General features: G+C 39.9%; 1 pseudogene across 1 annotated transcript in view; it reads left to right on the top strand.

Annotated features, from left to right (window-relative positions):
- LOC309961816 (S-phase kinase-associated protein 1-like) overlaps window positions 1–17,495 on the top strand; it is a 42,997-nt pseudogene that overhangs the window by 1,401 nt on the left and 24,101 nt on the right. The window lies entirely within an intron of this gene.

The following is a 17,495-nucleotide window of genomic DNA, read 5'->3' as shown; positions in this document are numbered from 1 at the left end:
TTTGCCCCAAATGTCTTGTTTGTGAGATGGGAATACTAGCATGTATTTTGTGTTGGGAGAGACAATTCTCCACAACCAAAGAAGAAACAATTCTTCCCCATTCTTGGCAGGCCAAGTTCTCACACTGCCATCGCTCTGGTTCTCTGCAGCCAGAAATGTTCTCTGCTTTTAAGGACTCGTGTGATCCCCTTGGCTCCACTGGGATAACCCAGGGCCATCTCCCCACCTCAAGGTCCTCAATCACATCTGCCACATAAAGGAATGTACTCACGTGTCTGGGCAGTGGGGATTTAGGATTTAGATTAATTAAGACTTCGGGGAAGGACATTATTCTTCTGACCACACTCTACTTCTAAAAGCCTCCCAAGATTTGCTAATTCTCAAAATTGTTCAACTTGACCATTTCCCAGAAAGGTTACAATTTTTCTAAAGGTGAAAGTCAGGAAAAGTCATTTATTCAAATATACTTATGAGCAGCTCTGTACGCAAACAAAAACAAAAAGCACTGTGCTAGGTGCTCCAGCCTTGAGGATAAATTAGTCAAGAAGCCTATCCTTAAGGAATTTGCACTCTACCATTGAAGGTGAGAAACAAATTATTCTGAAAGCATCAGGGGTGAACAGGAGTTCTGTAGAGCAGTGCTTCTCAAACTTTAACATGCCTGCATGTCTCCAGTTAAAATGTACATTCAACAGCACAAAATGGGGAGTAAGGCGGGTGGAAGGGGTGAGCACAGAGATAAGAGCAGACACAGGTGAAGAGACCAAGAAAGAAAACCAGAATATTCCTGGGCCGGAAGAACGTGACCAATCACTGCCAGCCATGAGCCTGCCACCGCTACTGCTGCACCCGGTCTGCATGTGATGTGTGTGCACGGATGAAGGCTCGCTCTCCCCGCATCCCTCCACTTCCTCCCTCCCTCCCTCCCTCTCACTCTTCCTCTCTCTCTTTCTCGTCCTTTCTCCCCTCCTCTTGTTCTCCTTTCTCCCCTCCTCTCATCTCATTCTAGCCGTGTACACACGGCTATATTTAGAACAGATAACCAACAAGGACCTACTGTATGGCACAGGGAACTCTGCTCAGTATTCTGTAACAAGCTAATTGGGAAAAGAATTTGAAAAAGAATAGATACATGTATATGTATAACTGAATCGCTTTGTTGTACACCTGAAACTAACACAACATTGTTAATCAACTATGCTCCAAAATAAAGTAAAAAGTTTAAAAAAAAAAGAATGTATGGGCTTTCAATGCATTAACAGTGTGACTTTGTCACCAACAGAAATCACAGATATTTTCATATCTTAGGATATCATGTAAGCTCATCATAACCTTGAAATTATGGTAGTTATTAGACTTGCTGCTAGATCTTGTTATATATAATGTATATAATTTACACATTATAATGTATAAATAAAGAATCACATATGTTTTGCTATCACAACATTTTCTGAAAGAATATATGGGTTTTCAGATTGAAAGGGCACACAAAGTGTCAAGGACAAATTTTAAAAAGATTTTAAGAAGACTGACACCTAGAACATTGTGGTGATACTTCAGAAAACCAAAGGTAAAAAGAAAATCCTAAAACTTCCAAAGAAAATAAGTAAGTAGACAAAAAAATCCATGGCAATCGGATGGTATTGCATTTCTCACTGTCATACTGGGGGCAGGAAGACAATGAAACAGCACCTTGAAACTATTTTCAACTTGTAATTATTACCTAGTCCTTTAAGAATGAGGAGAAAATAAATGTTTTCTAATATTCAAGAAGTTAAAAGTTTGTAACCTGTGAACTCTCTCTGAAAGAAATGCCTAGACAACATGCTTAGAGGAAAACAAAAGCAAGAACAAAATATTAAGCTAAATGATGATACAGGCTAATAGCAGTTTGGAATTGTATCACAATATGAGACTGTGAGGAAAGGAAAGAAGGAAAAGAAGAAAAGGCATGAGAAGTTTTTCCTATTTTTGAGAGAAGGAGGAAGATACTGGACAGGAAAAACTGTAAGTTTTAATATGTCTATTGATGGTTTTTAATGTTATTTTTTAAACAGTAGAAAGGAAGGTGTATATAACTTTAATAATCCCTCTAAAGCAATACACTAACAAAAGAAGCTAAAAAAAACAGACTGGGAAATTTGTCTACATAAAAACATAAAACTCGGGCTTCCCTGGTGGCGCAGTGGTTGAGAGTCCGCCTGTCGATGCAGGGGACACAGGTTCGTGCCCCGGTCTGGGAAGATCCCACATGCCATGCAACAGGAGAGGCCACAACAGTGAGACGCCCACGTGACGCGAAAAAAAAAAAAACTGTAAAACTCGCGTGGGCCAAAGAAGTTTCATACTGGAGAATATTTGCAAATCATATGTCTAACAAAGGATTTGCGTCCAGAATATATCAAGAACTCTCAGAAATCAACAGTAAGAAACCAAAAAACCCAGGTTTTTGGTGAGAAAATTACAGAATAGTCACTTGACCAAAGAGGATATGCAGAAGGCAAACAGACACATGTACAGATACTCTCCATCACTGGGCATTAGGAAAATGCACATGAAACACAACAAGACACCATGTTACATGCATTAGAGTGGATAAAATAAAAAATACAACACCAAATGCTGAGCAGATGCAATGCAGTTGGAACTCTCAGGCACTGATGATGGAAGTGCAAATGGTAAAGCCACTGTGGAAAACAGATTGATGATTCCTTACACTGTTAGACGTACACTTAACACATGACCCAGCAAGTTCACGCCTAGATATTTCCCCATAAGAAATGAAAACTCAGTTTGCTCTACAACCTGTACATGATTGTTTACAGCAGCGCTAGCCAGCCAAAAACTGGACATGACACAAACGTCCATCAGTAATAGAATGGACGAGCAAATGGTGATATACAGGGGACCACCAGATCGTGAAGAGCAGGAAAGATCTGTGCCCACACTCAGGGACATGGAAGAATCTGTCAACACCACACTGAGCAAAAGCAGCCAGACCTGATGGGGCACATCTTGTATGCTGTCATTTATACAAAGTGCAAAAGGAGCAACGCTCGAAGGGAGTGCAGACCTGGAGAATACACAAGTCAGATGCGGGTAATATTTTGTTTCTTAATCTGGGTGACGGTTATAGGGGTATGTTCAGTTGTTGAAAATTTACCAAGTTGTGTACTTACGATCTATGTCCTTTCCTACAATAAATTACACTTGAACATTTTTTAAAGAAGAAAATACAGAATGTAGGCCCCCAAATACCCAATAAACATGTAAAAGGATTAATCTACTACTATTTAGGGGAATATAAACTAAAGCACTGGTGACATACCAGTTTTATCCATCAGAGTGGCAAAATCATAAAGATAAAAATATAAATATTTTAGGAGGGTGTGAAAAATGGGTACTTCCACGTATGTATTGATGATTGCACCAATGGGCTCAGCCTTTTGCAGAGTAATCTGGAAGTTTATCTACTCATGTGTTTCAGTGTGCACACCATGTGACCAAGCATTGCCACTCATATAGATATCTGCTCTTCCTGCGTGAAGAGGCATACACAAGGCTGTCTACTGCATCATCATTTGTAAAACCAGAAAACTGGAAACAATGCAAGTTCCTAACCAAGGAAAATGAATTTTGGAACATCTCTAAAAATAATGAGCTGAATGGCGATACATGAGCCCAGGATGCCAGCTGGATACCTGTGGCTGTGTGACCATCAGTCTATTTCTTTCGCCACTGAGAGTAATTTAAAAGCTGCCTGATTGACTCGGCTGTCTTGGTTATTTAGTTATAAGGATAGAGTGGAGCAGGTCAAGGGACAAGAGACCTAGCACATGCTATGTAGTCAATAAACATTTCAATAGAGGCGTCATTGTTGGAGGTGTTACTGAAAGCCATCCACTTCCTCTGGTCTGTTTTCCCTGTAACAGTAGTGATCTCAGAGGAGCTTCCATGGCTATGTGTTTATGACTCATATAAACATACAGATGTTTAATGAAAATGTAAATAATCAAAAAGTTAAAAAAAAAATAAAAATAATGAGCTGTATACCAACACAAGACGTAGTCTTAAGTACTTTTAAAAGGGTATCATGGAACAGTATAAAATACATAATTTACTTTTAAAAGATATTTATATATGTGGGAAGAACGATGTACAGAAATTTTTTTTTTTTTTTGCGGTACGCGGGCCTCTCACTGTTGTGGCCTCTCCCGTTGCGGAGCACAGGCTCCGGACGCGCAGGCTCAGCGGCCATGGCTCACGGGCCCAGCCGCTCCGCGGCATGTGGGATCTTCCCGGACCGGGGCACGAACCCGTGTCCCCTGCATCGGCAGGCGGACTCTCAACCACTGTGCCACCAGGGAAGCCCAGAAATTTTTTTTAAGTGTATAGAAAAGAGGAGCAGAAAGGTTCTCTTAGACTGCTACCGGGATTTTCCCTTGGGAAGGGAGTGAGACTGGGGGAGGGAAAAATTGAAAGGGATTCTTACATTTCATGCTCTACGCCTCTGTATAGTTTCTGCACCAAACCTTTTACAATGATAGTATATTCGTGTATTATCCGTGCCATTTAAAAAATGTCAAAGAGGTTTTTTTACACTGAAGAAAACAGAGTAGAAATAAAACTAGACTCGAACAACAGTTCAGCTAAACTTAGTGGCAGATACTATGACTACTACGAATGGGTTCAATATCACGGTGAGTATAAGCAAGAATATTCCCACACAGAATGTGGCCTTTAGGAAAACATAAATCCTATAACTGGCTGCCTGAAACAGAGACAACTAAAAGAATTCTTTTAACTGACAGACAAAACTTAGGCGAGATTCCAGGCAGGTGCTGAGACGGGCAGGTTGTGACAAATGCATTGCTGTTTTCAAAGGTGATGAAAACAGTCAGGGAGTAGCTGAGCCCTGACTGCCGTAGTCTTGGTCTGTTTCTCACGATTATGCTGTCTGTGTGGCCTTCGTAGGCATTTGACTTGGAGGCCACTCAACCCCATGAGAACACGGTAAGAGCAGAGTTACAAAAGCATAATGGTAACAATCATAAAAACAATCATCACAGCTGTAAAAAGTACTTGTTAACACCAGTATCGTGGTAAAAGCATTGAGAGATGAACCAGTCATTCCATGAAAGTTGGAAACTACAGGTTAAAGAATGAAAGTCCAACAAGACTGAATTTTTATGTCCCAAACAACAGCTGAACATAACACATACAATAAAAATAACTGAAATTCAAGAAAAAATAAGAGATAAATTGACATTAGAAACCGAATTGTTCCACTATAAAAGCAGCCAAAGCTACCATTTACTGAGATTTTCCTAAGTGCCTGAAACTGTGCTGGGCACCTTACATACATTATCTCAATCCTCGCAGCCCTATAAGGCAGCTGCTATAACTGTTCTCCTTGTTTTACCAATGAGGAGACTGGGATGCAAAGAGGTTAAGTGTCTTTGCCACGACGACTCAGCTAATCAGAGGTGAACCCGTGATTCAGACTTGAGTCTGTCGAGCTCCAGGGCCCATGCTCTTAACCACTACATTATGTTGCCTCTCAATATGAAATAACCAGAATGTGAGTAATCGATAAATAACAAATTAATAAAAGAAATTGCAGAGCTGATCAACAGCATCAGTTGGACAGACAAGGGAGAGGCGCAAAAGATAGAAGAATACACTCTGATTTTAAGAATATAAGGATCTCATAAAAATTCATATTATATGTGAAAGGAGATAAAATGAAGCCAGAACATCTAATATTCCACAATATTAAAAACAATAAAAGTAGAAATTAAAAGTGCAGGCAAAATTCCTATCAGCTTCATTCATAATAGCCAAAAACTGAAAAGAGCCCAAATGTTCACTAATTGGTGAGTGGACAAGCAAATGTGGTACGTCTACATAACAGATACTGCTCAGCAATGAAAATGAGCATTCTGTAGATGCGTGCAACACATGGATGAATCTAAAAAACATTATTCAGAGCCAAAGAAGCCAGACACAAATTACTAACACTGTATGATGGCATCTACATGCCATTTTCTCAGAGGCAAAACTACCGGAAGAGGGAACAGATCAGTGGTTGCCGGGCACCGGGGGTAGGGTATGGAATTTGGTTATAAAGGAGCACTGAAAACTTTTTAGAGTGACAGAAGTGTTCTATATCATGATTGTGCTGGTTGTCCCACAGTTGTATACATTTGTCAAAGCTCATTAAATTCTCTGGTTAAAAGGGATACATTTTATTGTATATAAATCACACCTCAATGAACCAGAGTTTTAAAATGCATGCAGAATTTAACAGCTCGGCACCTTATAAAAATTTTAAGTGCTTCAGTACTTCCTACATCAAGAAGAAAATTCCTTATATAACAGAATATTTTGAAAGAATATTTCCATATTAAAAGTGTGGAGTTCTCCCAAAGCAGTGCTTAGAAGAGCACTGATTTTTCTCTTAATAAGGAAGAAAAAATAAATAAAAGCAAACCCCAATTCTTCCCCCAAATTGCTAATCCCTAGTTAGCAAATTTATTAAAAATTTTAAAATGTGAGGTGAAAAAAACATATTGGCAATAAATAGAAATGACTATTTTAAAGTAGGGATGATATTCTAAGCTATGCATTCGTAAGTATGATAACTAATACTCTGTAGGTAGCTGCTAAGTATGAAATAATAAATTAGATATCACAAAAGAAAGAACGTAAATAGGTCAACAGACTACAGAAATAGAAACAGTTATAAAAAGTTCATGTCCCCAAAAAACAAATGGCACTACTGGAGTCACTAGATTATTGTCTTAAATTTCAGAAAACAATTTACTCCTTTCTTGGTACCAAAACTATTCCGAAATATAGAGAACAGCATATAACTCATTTTGTTTTTTATAAAGTAACTGTGGTTTTGATCATAAAACCTAAAGGCACCATGAAGAAAATTAAATGATAGCTCAATCTTCTGAACTTAAACACAAAAATGCAAAATAAAATCTAGGACACCAGGTGTGAGTTTAGGGAACCAACTCTACCACGGGGATTGGCTCCAGTCACGGGGCTAGGGCACACCCCAGAGGGCACAGCCAACGAGACATTACGGCAAAGACACCACAGGCCTCCCCCAAACCCAGAGGCTTGGTGTAGACACCAGGCACTGTGCCAGGCTGAGGATACAGGACCACATAGTCCCACATAGTCTCACTGCGGTGGCTTCTCTTGTTGCGGAGCACGGGCTCTAGGCACACAGGCTTCAGTAGTTGTGGCACATGGGCTCGGTAGTTGTGGCACACTGGCTTAGTTGCTCCACGGCATGTAGGATCTTCCCGGACCAGGGCTCGAACCCGTGTCCCCTGCATTGGCAGGCGGATTCTTAACCACTGCGCCCCCAGGGAAGCACCAGGGACTCACCTGCTGCTGGACTCGAGTCCTTTCAGGAGCTTTCTCTGTCTTTCTATTGATAGCTCTATGTTTTTAAGGCAACGTCACTCTGTTTTATCTACAAATATATTGAATATCTGTCAAGAATACTATTTTGTTATTACCCTTTGTGAATTTTCTTGTCTATGTTGCCTGCTTGTTCTTTCAGATAAAATTATAAGTAAAATAGCAATTATGGTAATAAAACGGTTTTCTGAAAACACATTTTTCCTATATTGTCTTTTCACCAGTAACATGGCATATTTTAAATTTTATTTAATTTTTATTTAGTACCACTATGTAAACTCTTTGCCTTCCTGCCAGTTGCATTTATTCTTAACTTTATTGCATTGGTCAGAACTCCTAAATAATGATACGTAAATGGGTTTTCTTGTTCTCAGGGTTTTTGTTGCTCTTGTTGCTGTTTTTGGGGCCACACTGGATGGCATGTGGGATCTTAGTTCCCTAACCAGGGATCAAACCTATGCCCCTTGCAGTGGAAGCGCAGAGTCTTAACCACTGGACTGCCAGGGAAGTCCCGGTCTTGTTCTTGGTTTTAATGATAAATGCTTTACCATTAAAAGTAAAAAGTATATTGCTTTAAACAATAAAAATGAGGAGATAGACATCTGCTAAGCCAAATATTGGCAATACGGCATAAAGATGACTGCACATCTTTTCAAAGTCATACCGAAGCTTTATTTAATAGCCGCTGCCCCCGCCCCCGCCAGGGGTTATTTCATTCTCAAGCAGGATGTACTTTTATTTACCACAGATACAAGCCAAGCCCCTGTGAAGCTATATGTTAATTTGTACGCTTAGACTTTTGTCCAGTGAAGAAGCAAATGATTTTTGTCTAGTACTAAAGATAACACAAAAGCTTATAGTTTTATTGCCCTGTACGGCACTAATGTTTTGCCCGTACGGTAGCCAACTAGCTTCAGCACGCCCTTCCCAACTGACAAATGCTCTGAGAACCAGCCCCGTCATGCTGCTAGCCTCCTGGGTTAGGTAAATCATTGACATATACTCACTCTACATTTAGATGAAAGTCATGTTTTCAACTTTTGAAAAATTATACTGCTTATACGTTAAACAAATAACAACACAAATCCCCACCCAATTACAATTGTGGTAAGGGCTGTGAAGGAAATGGGGGTGACCTGTCATGGATCGAGGGGTTCTGGAGGAAATGGTGCTTAAACGGAGGCCAGGAGGCTGGCTGCACGCGGGCAGGGAAGGGCCATCCACAAGTTGCTCCTTCCTAGGGTAATCTACTGACTACATCTAAAGATTCCCAACGTCACAGAGGAAGGGAACCGAAAATTACTCTCTACAACTGCTGAAGCAGAGTTGTCTTGTATTTCTACACCAACGCCATTTTCAAAATAAAAATTATAAATAACAATGGTAATTATATCTACTGTTGACTCAGAGTTTATTACAGTGCTCCAGGTCTCGCACTAAACACTTGAAATGTATTACCTTCAATCCTCACGACAGTCCTAAAAGGTAGTTACCATTATTATCTCCACTTTACAGATGAGAAAACAGGCTCAGAGAGGTTAAGTTACATGCCCAGGAGTACACACTAAGCCTGCCTGATATCAGAGCTGAACTCCTTTGCTGTCCTGCCTCTTCCAAAGATATTTGTTCAAGTCTGTGCTCCTTTATAATGGGGAAGGAGTATGTTATTTTCATTTTTTTAACAGCCATTTTTAACATCAATGGCAAGAAAGGAACAGGGAGGTGAGACATGTGAAGGGCGCTGTGGTTCAGTGTTTACTTTTGCTGGCCCTGCTCATTTTCTAAAGCTTCCTGCTACGGTGACTTGGAAGTAAAAAGCAGGGTTTGCTTAGAGTGACTTTGCAAAACGAAGAGTGTCTTGTTGAAAACCTGTTTACTCCATGCCTCTGCTTTTAACTATTCCCCAACACAGCTCCCTCTGTTGCTTTTCTCTCATCTGTAAGCCCTGAGCACTTGTCCAAAAGCTTTTAGCCCAACTGAGTAGGCAAAAAGCCTTCTCCACCACTTACCTTGCAACTGGCTATAAGGTTCTCGTTAAGTGTTCAGTCAAGGATGGAGAGTCCATTGTGAGCAGAGTCCATTTGCCTTGATTGTGTGTAAGCTTTCCAGAATTCACTGCTTGGTTTTTGTTCCTTTTCTTTTTCCATTGGTACTTCCTGCTTTTAAGCTGAAATTTATATAAAAATGTAATTAGCCCATCGCCTTCCTTAATCTTATATTCAAGGAGAACACATGTGTCTTTTGTGTTTACCAAAATATTTCCCAAGTGACCCAAAGGTATATTGAATTCTCTCCTGGGTTCCTATGGCTTGGAGTCTAATACCAGCCTTGGCCCTTCATGACTTATTTAAAATCTTGAACAGCCTACAACAAAATCACCAAAATATCTGAACTAAAGGCCCCTTAGAGATTGTCTAGTCCAACTTCTACATTTTACACAGTGAAAAAAAAAGGCTGGTAAAGTTCCTGTGCTAAGACCTCACCCGAGTATATTAATATTTACTTTGCATTATATATTTTGCCTTCCCAATTATACACTCCTTGAAAACAAAGACCCTTGACAAAGATTTTTCATATGGCATCTGCGACATGTATCTATGAATGGAGTGATATTTAGAAGGGATGGGGGCATGGGTGTTTTATAAGACCTTCTGCTCAGGGACCTCTGCCCTACGCTGAATGAGATTAGATACAATCCATGATTGATGCACAAGGTTTTAAATGAGACAGTCAGGAACCTAGAGAAATTTCATCCCAGCTCAGTGGGTCCCTTGGGGGAGCTCTGGGCTTTATTCTGTTTGCTTTTATTATGTATGTAGTATGTGGATACACACTTGTGAAAGATTCAGGCAACACAGTGTCTTTCTATATAAAATATCTGATCTACCACTTAATTGCATGTGACCTTGGACAAACCCCTTTTAACTCCCTTGTCTCAGTTGCCCCACCTGTAAACTTTAAAATTAAAAAACTCAGTTCATATGGTTATTGTGGTAATTAAGTGAAATTTTATATTTATACTTATATATTAAGCTATCATCACAGTGCCTGGAGCATATTATATGTTCAATAAATGATAAGTATTACTATATAATTGTTAAGAATGATTCCTAGCACTTGAATAATAATTTTCATTTTGATCCTAACAGTAGAAGTGAGTAGTGTTCTCCCCACTTCAAAGATGAGCAAATTGAGGTTCAGAGGGGATAAATGCTTGTTCCAAGGTCACATTTCTAGCTCAGAAATGGCAGATCTGAAATTCAGACCAACCCACTCTGAATCAAGACCCTTCTCTTGCCCCATGGTAATGCCCCAAGGTAATGCATACTACCTTGCATTAATGATGAAAAATAAATGAGATTCAATCAACAGTATTTTTAAAATATTGAGCACCTCATAGATGCCAGGCACTGTTCTAAACATTGAGGCTAAAAACAGGAGCAAAACAGACAAAAATCTCTGTTCTCATTCTTGAGGGTGAAGATAGTCAATAAGAGACTCAATGGGTGAAACACATAGTATGTCAAATGCAGGAGAGCACTATGAAGAAAGTTAGCTTGGGAAAGGGAGAAGGGGCGTGTCCAGGATTAGAGGACAGAGGACAGTTTTAGAGATGATGACCTGGGTTGGCCTCACTGAGAAAAGTGACCCTTGAGTGAAGATCTGGGGAGGTGAGAGAAGGCAGATGGACATCTGGGGAGAGCAATCCAGAAAAAGGAAATGGGAAGCGGAAAGGCCCTGAAGTGAGAGCATGCTGATCGGTCCAAAGAATAACAAGGAGGCCAGTGAGGTGGCTGCAGAGTGAGCCAGGAGAGGGGATGATGGGATGGAGGCAGAGAAGTAATGCAGGAGAGCGCTGGTGGCCAGACAGTGAAGCGTGGGCAGGACTTCAAAAGGATGAGAGCCACTGGAAGGTTTCGTGCAGAGGAATGTCATGGTTTGACTTCTATCTCAAAGGCTCGCTCTGGCTGCTACTAAGGTTAGACTATAGGGAGGAAAGGGCAGAAGCAGGGAAACGTGTCAGGGGGACTATTGCAAGAGAAAGAGGATGGTGGCTTGGACCAGGGTAACAGCAGTGCAAGGAGTGAGAAAGTGACCAAATTTTGGATAGATCCTATTTTATTATGAAAAATTTCAAACATTGTAAAAGCAGGGAGAGTGATACAGAAAACCCCCATAAATCCATCACTCAGATTCAGTAATTTTCAAGATTTTGTCACATTTGCTTAATCAGCTTTTTTTTTTTTTGGCTTAAGTATTTTAAAGTAAATTGCATACATCATTATCAGTTGACTGCTACATATTCTATGCAATACACATATCTTTAAAAATATGAATATTTCAGGGGTGTGGCCAAGATGGTAGTGTAGAAAGACCCTGAGCTCACCTCTTCCCATGGGCACACCGCAATTATAACTACTGACAGTGCAGCTATTGATGAGAAAGTACAGAATACTAGCAGAAAAGATCTTCTAACGAAGGATATAAAGAAGGAACCATAACAAGATGGGAGGAGGGACAGAGTCGTGGTATAGTCAAGACCCATATCCCGGGTGGGTGATTGACAAACAGGAGAATAATTGTGGAGGTTCCTCCCAAGGAGTGAGGGGTCCAGCCCCTACACTGGGCTCCCCAGCTAGGGGTCCTGCTCCAGGAAGACAAGTTCCCAAAACACTTTCCTTTGAAGGCCACTGGGGTTTACTTCTGGGAGAGCCAGAGGACTGTGGGAAACAGAGACTCCACTCTTAAACGGCACACACAAAATCTCACACGCTCCAAGACCCAGGGCAGAAGCAGTCATCTGAAAGGAGCCTGGGCCAGACCCACATGCTGATCCTGCAGAGTCTCCTGGAGAGGCAGGAGGTAACTGGAGCTCCCCCTGGGGACGCAGACACTGGTGGCAGCCATTCTGGGGAGCTGGTTCTACCACGTGGACACTGGTGCTGACTTACCAGGTGAATTCTATCAAACACTGGGAGAAGAGTTAATCCCTATCCTTCTCAAACTATTCCCAAAAAATGCAGAGGAAGGAATGCTTCCTAACTCATTCTATGAGGCCAGCATCACCCAGATACCAAAACCAGACAAAGATACCACACGAAAAAGAAAATTACAGTCCAATATCACTGATAAACCCAGATGCAAAAATCCTCAACCAAACACTAGCAAACCGAATCCAACAATACATGAAAAGGTTCATACACCATGATCAAGTGGGATTTATCCCAGGGATTCAAGGATGGCTCAATACCTGCAAATCAATCAAGGTGGTAACACCCATATTAAGAAATTGAAAAATAAATATCATATGATCATCTTAATAGACACAGAAAAAGCTTTTTACAAAATCCAACGTCCATTTATGATAAAAAAAAAAAAACTCTCCGGCAAGTGGGCATAGAGGAACATACCTCAACATAATAAAGGCCATATATGAAAAGCCCACAGCTTACATCATCAACAGTGAAAAGCTGAAAGCAAGATCAGGAAAAAGACAAGGATGCCCACTCTGGTCACTTTAGTCAGCAGCCCACTCTCACCACTTTTATTCAACATAGTATTGAAGTCCGAGTCACAGCAATCAGACAAGAAAAGGAAGTAAAAGGAATCCAAATTGGAAAAGAACTGTTACTGTTTGCAGATGACATGATAGTATATAGAGAAAATCCAAAATATGTCACCAAAAAAAAAACTCTTAGAACTCATCAGTAAATTCGGTAAGGCTGCAAGATACAAAATTAATATACAGAAATCTGTTGTGTTTTTATACACTAACAAGAAACTATCAGAAAGAGAGATAAAACAATCCTATTCACAATCATATCAAAAAGAATGAAATATCTAGGAATAAATCTAACCAAGGAGTTAAACGATTTGTTCCTGGAAAACTATAAGACACTGATGGAAGAAACTGAAGATGACATGCACCCCAATGTTTATTGCAGCACTATTGACAACTGCCAGGACATGGAAGCAACCTAAATGTCCATCAACAGAGGAATGGATAAAGAAGATGTGGTACATATACACAGTGGAATATTAGCCATAAAAAGGAACAAAACTGTGCCATTTGCAGAGATGTGGATGGACCTAGAGACTGTCATACAGAGTGAAGTAAGTCAGAAGGAGAAAAATATTGTATATAAATGCATATATGTGGAATCTAAAAAAATGATACAGATGAACTTATTCACAAAGCACAAATAGAGACACAGACATGGAGAACAAACATATGGATAACAAGGGGGGAAGCGGGGAGTAGGATGGATTGGGAGATTGAGACTGACATATATACACTACTATGTATAAAACAGATAATGAATAAGAACATACTGTATAGCACAGAAAACTCTGCTCAGTGCTCTCTGGTGACCTAAATGGGAAGGATATCTAAAAAAGAGTGGATATATGTATGTATAGCTGATTCACTTTGTATAACTGATCCACTTTGTACAGCAGAAAATAACACAAAATTGTAAAGCAGCTATACTCCAATAAAAAAATAAAAAGAAATTGAAGATGACATAAACAGACGGCAAGATATACCATCTTCGTGGACTGGAGGAATTAATATTGTTAAAATTACCATACTATCCAAGGCCATCTGCAGATTCAATGCAACCCCTATCAAAATACCAATGGCATTCTTCACAGAATTAGAACAAATAATTCTAAAAATTTGTGTGGAAAACTAAAAGACCCTAAATAGTCAGAACAATTTTGAGAAAGAACAAAGCTGGAGGTATCATGCTCCCTGATTTCAGGCTATATTACAAAGCTAAAGTAATCAAAACAGTACAGTAGTGGCACAAAAAGAGACACATAGATCAATGAATAGAGAGCCCAGAAATAAACTCATGTACTTACAGGCAATTAATCTATGACAAAGGAGGAAGAATATACAATGGGAAAAGACAGCCTCTTCAGTAAATGGTGTTGGGAAAACTGGACAGCTACATGCAAAAGAACAAAACTGGACTACTCTCTCACACCATACACAAGAATAAATTCAAATGGATTAAAGACTTAAATGTAAGGCCTGAAACTATAAAACTCCTAGAAGAAAACAGGCAGTAAGGCTCTTTGACATCAGTCTCAGTAGTGCTTTTTTGGATCTGTGTCCTCAGCCAAAGAAAACAAAAGCAAAAATAAACAAAGGGGACTACTTCAAGCTTAAAAGCTCTTGCACAGTGAAAGAAACTATCAACAAACAAAAGGGCCACCTAATGAATGGGAGAAGATATTTGCAAACAATATATCCAATAAGGGGTTCATATCCAAAATATATAAGAACTCATACCATTCAATATCAAAAAAACAAACAACCCAATTAAAAAATGGGCAGATGATCTGAATGGACATTTTTCCAAAGAAGACATACAAATGGCCAACAAGCACATGAAAAGATGCTCAACATCACTAATCATCAGGGAAATACAAACCAAAACCTCAATGGGATATCACCTCACATTTGTCATCAAAAAGAATGGCTGCCATCAAAAAGACAGCAAATAATAAGTGTTGACAAGGATGTGGAGAAAAGGGATCCCTCATGTACAATTGGTAGAAATGTAAACTGGTGCAGTCACTATGGCAAACAGTATGGAGATTCCTCAAGAAATTAAAAATAGAACTAATGTATGACCCAGCAATTCCACTTCTGGGTACTTACCCAAAGAAAACAAAAACACTAATTAGAAAAAAAAATATGCACCCCCTAGATTCATTGCAGCATTATTTACCATAGCCATAACATGGAAGCAACCCAAGTGCCAATCAATAGATTAATATATGGAGAAAACGTGGTATACACATATACAATGGAAATATTTATCTATTTATTTAGTTATTTTTGGCTGTGTTGGGTCTTCGTTGCCATGCACGGGCTTTCTCTAGTTGTGGCGAGCAGGGGCTACTCTTCGTTGTGGTGCGCAGGCTTCTCATTGCGGTGGCTCATCTTTGCTACAGAGCATGGGCTCAAGGCACGTGACCTTCAGTAATTGTGGCTCACAGGCTCTAGAGCACAGTCTCAGTAGTTGTTGCGCATGGGCTTAGTTGCTCCACGGCATGTGGGATCTTCCCAGACCAGGGCTCAAACCTGTGTCCCCTGCATTGGCAGGCGGATTCTTAACCACTGTGCCACCAGGGAAGTCCCTACACAATGGAATATTAGCCATGAAAAAGAATGAAATCTTGCCATTTGCAACTACATGGATGGACCTAGAGGGTATTATGCTAAGTGAAATAAGTCACACAGAAGGACAAATAATGTGTGATTTTGCTTATATGTGGAATCTAAAAAATAACTGGACAGCTACATGCAAAAGAACAAAACTGGACTAAAACAAATGAACAACCAAAACAAAACAGAAACAGAGTTATAGACACAGAGAACAAACAAGTAGTTTACAGAGGGGAGGGAGTGGAAGGAAGAAAGAAATACGTGAGGGAGATTAAGAGGTCCAAACTTTCAGTTACAAAATAAATGAGTCACAGGTATGAAATGTACAGAGCGGGGAATATAGCCAATAACTAGGAAATATCTTTGTATGGTGACATATTGTAACTACACTTATCACGGTGATCATTTTGAAATCTATAGAAATATCAAATCACTATGTTGCATGACAGGAACTAACATAGTGCTGTGGTTCAATTATACTTCGAAAACAAACAAACAAACATACCACCAAACTCATAGAAAAAGATATCAGATTTGTGGCTACCAAAGGCAGGGGTTGGGGGAGGGGGAATTGGATGAAGGTGGTCAAAATGTACAAACTGCCAGTTATAAGATAAATAAGTACTAGGATGTAATGTATAATATGATAGATATAACTAACACTGCTACATGTCATATACGAACGTTGTTAAGAGAGCAAATCCTGAGTTCTCAACACAAAAGGAAAAATTTTTTTTACTTCATTCATTTTGTATTTATATGGGATGATGGATGTTCACTAAACGTACTGTGGTCATCATTTCATGATGTATATAAGTTGAATCATTACTCTATACACCTTAAACTTATACAGTGCCTTATGTCAAATATATCTCAATAAAAGTGGAATAAAAATGAACATTTTTAAAATAAATATTATCATACCTAATAAAATTATCAATAACTCTCAGACCAAAATCCAATTTCCCTGGTTGTCTTAAAAATTCGCTTTACATGGGACTTCCCTGGTGGCGCAGTGGTTAAGAATCCGCCTGCCAATTCAGGGGACACGGGTTCAAGCCCAGGTCTGGGAAAATCCCACATGCCACGGAGCAACTAAGCCCATGCACCATAACTACTGAGCCTGCGCTCTAGAGCCCGCGAGCCACAACTACGTAGCCCGCATGCTGCAACTAATGAAGCCCGCACGCCTAGAGCCCGTGCTCTGCAACAAGAGAAGCCACCGCAATGAGAAGCCCGCGCACCTCAACGAAGAGTAGCCCCCGCTTGCCGCAACTAGAGAAAGCCCGCATGCAGCAACGAAGACCCTACACGGCCAAAAATAAATAAATAAAAATTCTCTTTACAGCTCGTTTGTTTGAATCAGGGTGCAAACAAGTTCAATACATCTCTCTTAGTTGTTACGTCTCTTGAGTTTCTTTTAATCCAAAGGAGACACACACACACACACACACACACACACTCATGCTCACCATTTCTCCCTTTGATTTTTCCCTCTGATTTGCAGAAACCACATAGTAGTCCTGTCAAATGCCCCAAATCCCAAATATGTGCATTTGTTCCCCTGCAGTGTCATGAAATCGTTCTTCTTTCAGCCATATTTTCTGTAATTGGAAGGTAGCCCTAGAAGGTAGATTCATTAGATTCACTTTCAGCTTTTTTGTCAAGAATATTTCCAAGATGAACTGTATTTCCTAAAGCATTATGTCTGGTGGCCCCACTTATAGTGACATTCAGAGAGTGACCATTCCCCATCCCCATGGTTAGTAAGGAGTACAGGTGGCATTAAACCCATGCGGACTGATCTGAAAGCCCAGATTGTAGTCACTACACCTACAACACCACTTCCACATTTAGCTTATGAAGTGGT

This window comes from Leucopleurus acutus (assembly GCF_964270905.1).
Source record: "Leucopleurus acutus genome assembly, chromosome: 5".
NCBI lineage: Eukaryota > Metazoa > Chordata > Mammalia > Artiodactyla > Delphinidae > Leucopleurus > Leucopleurus acutus.
Note: the sequence above shows the minus strand (reverse complement) of the source record. Positions and strands in the feature narration are given on the sequence as shown.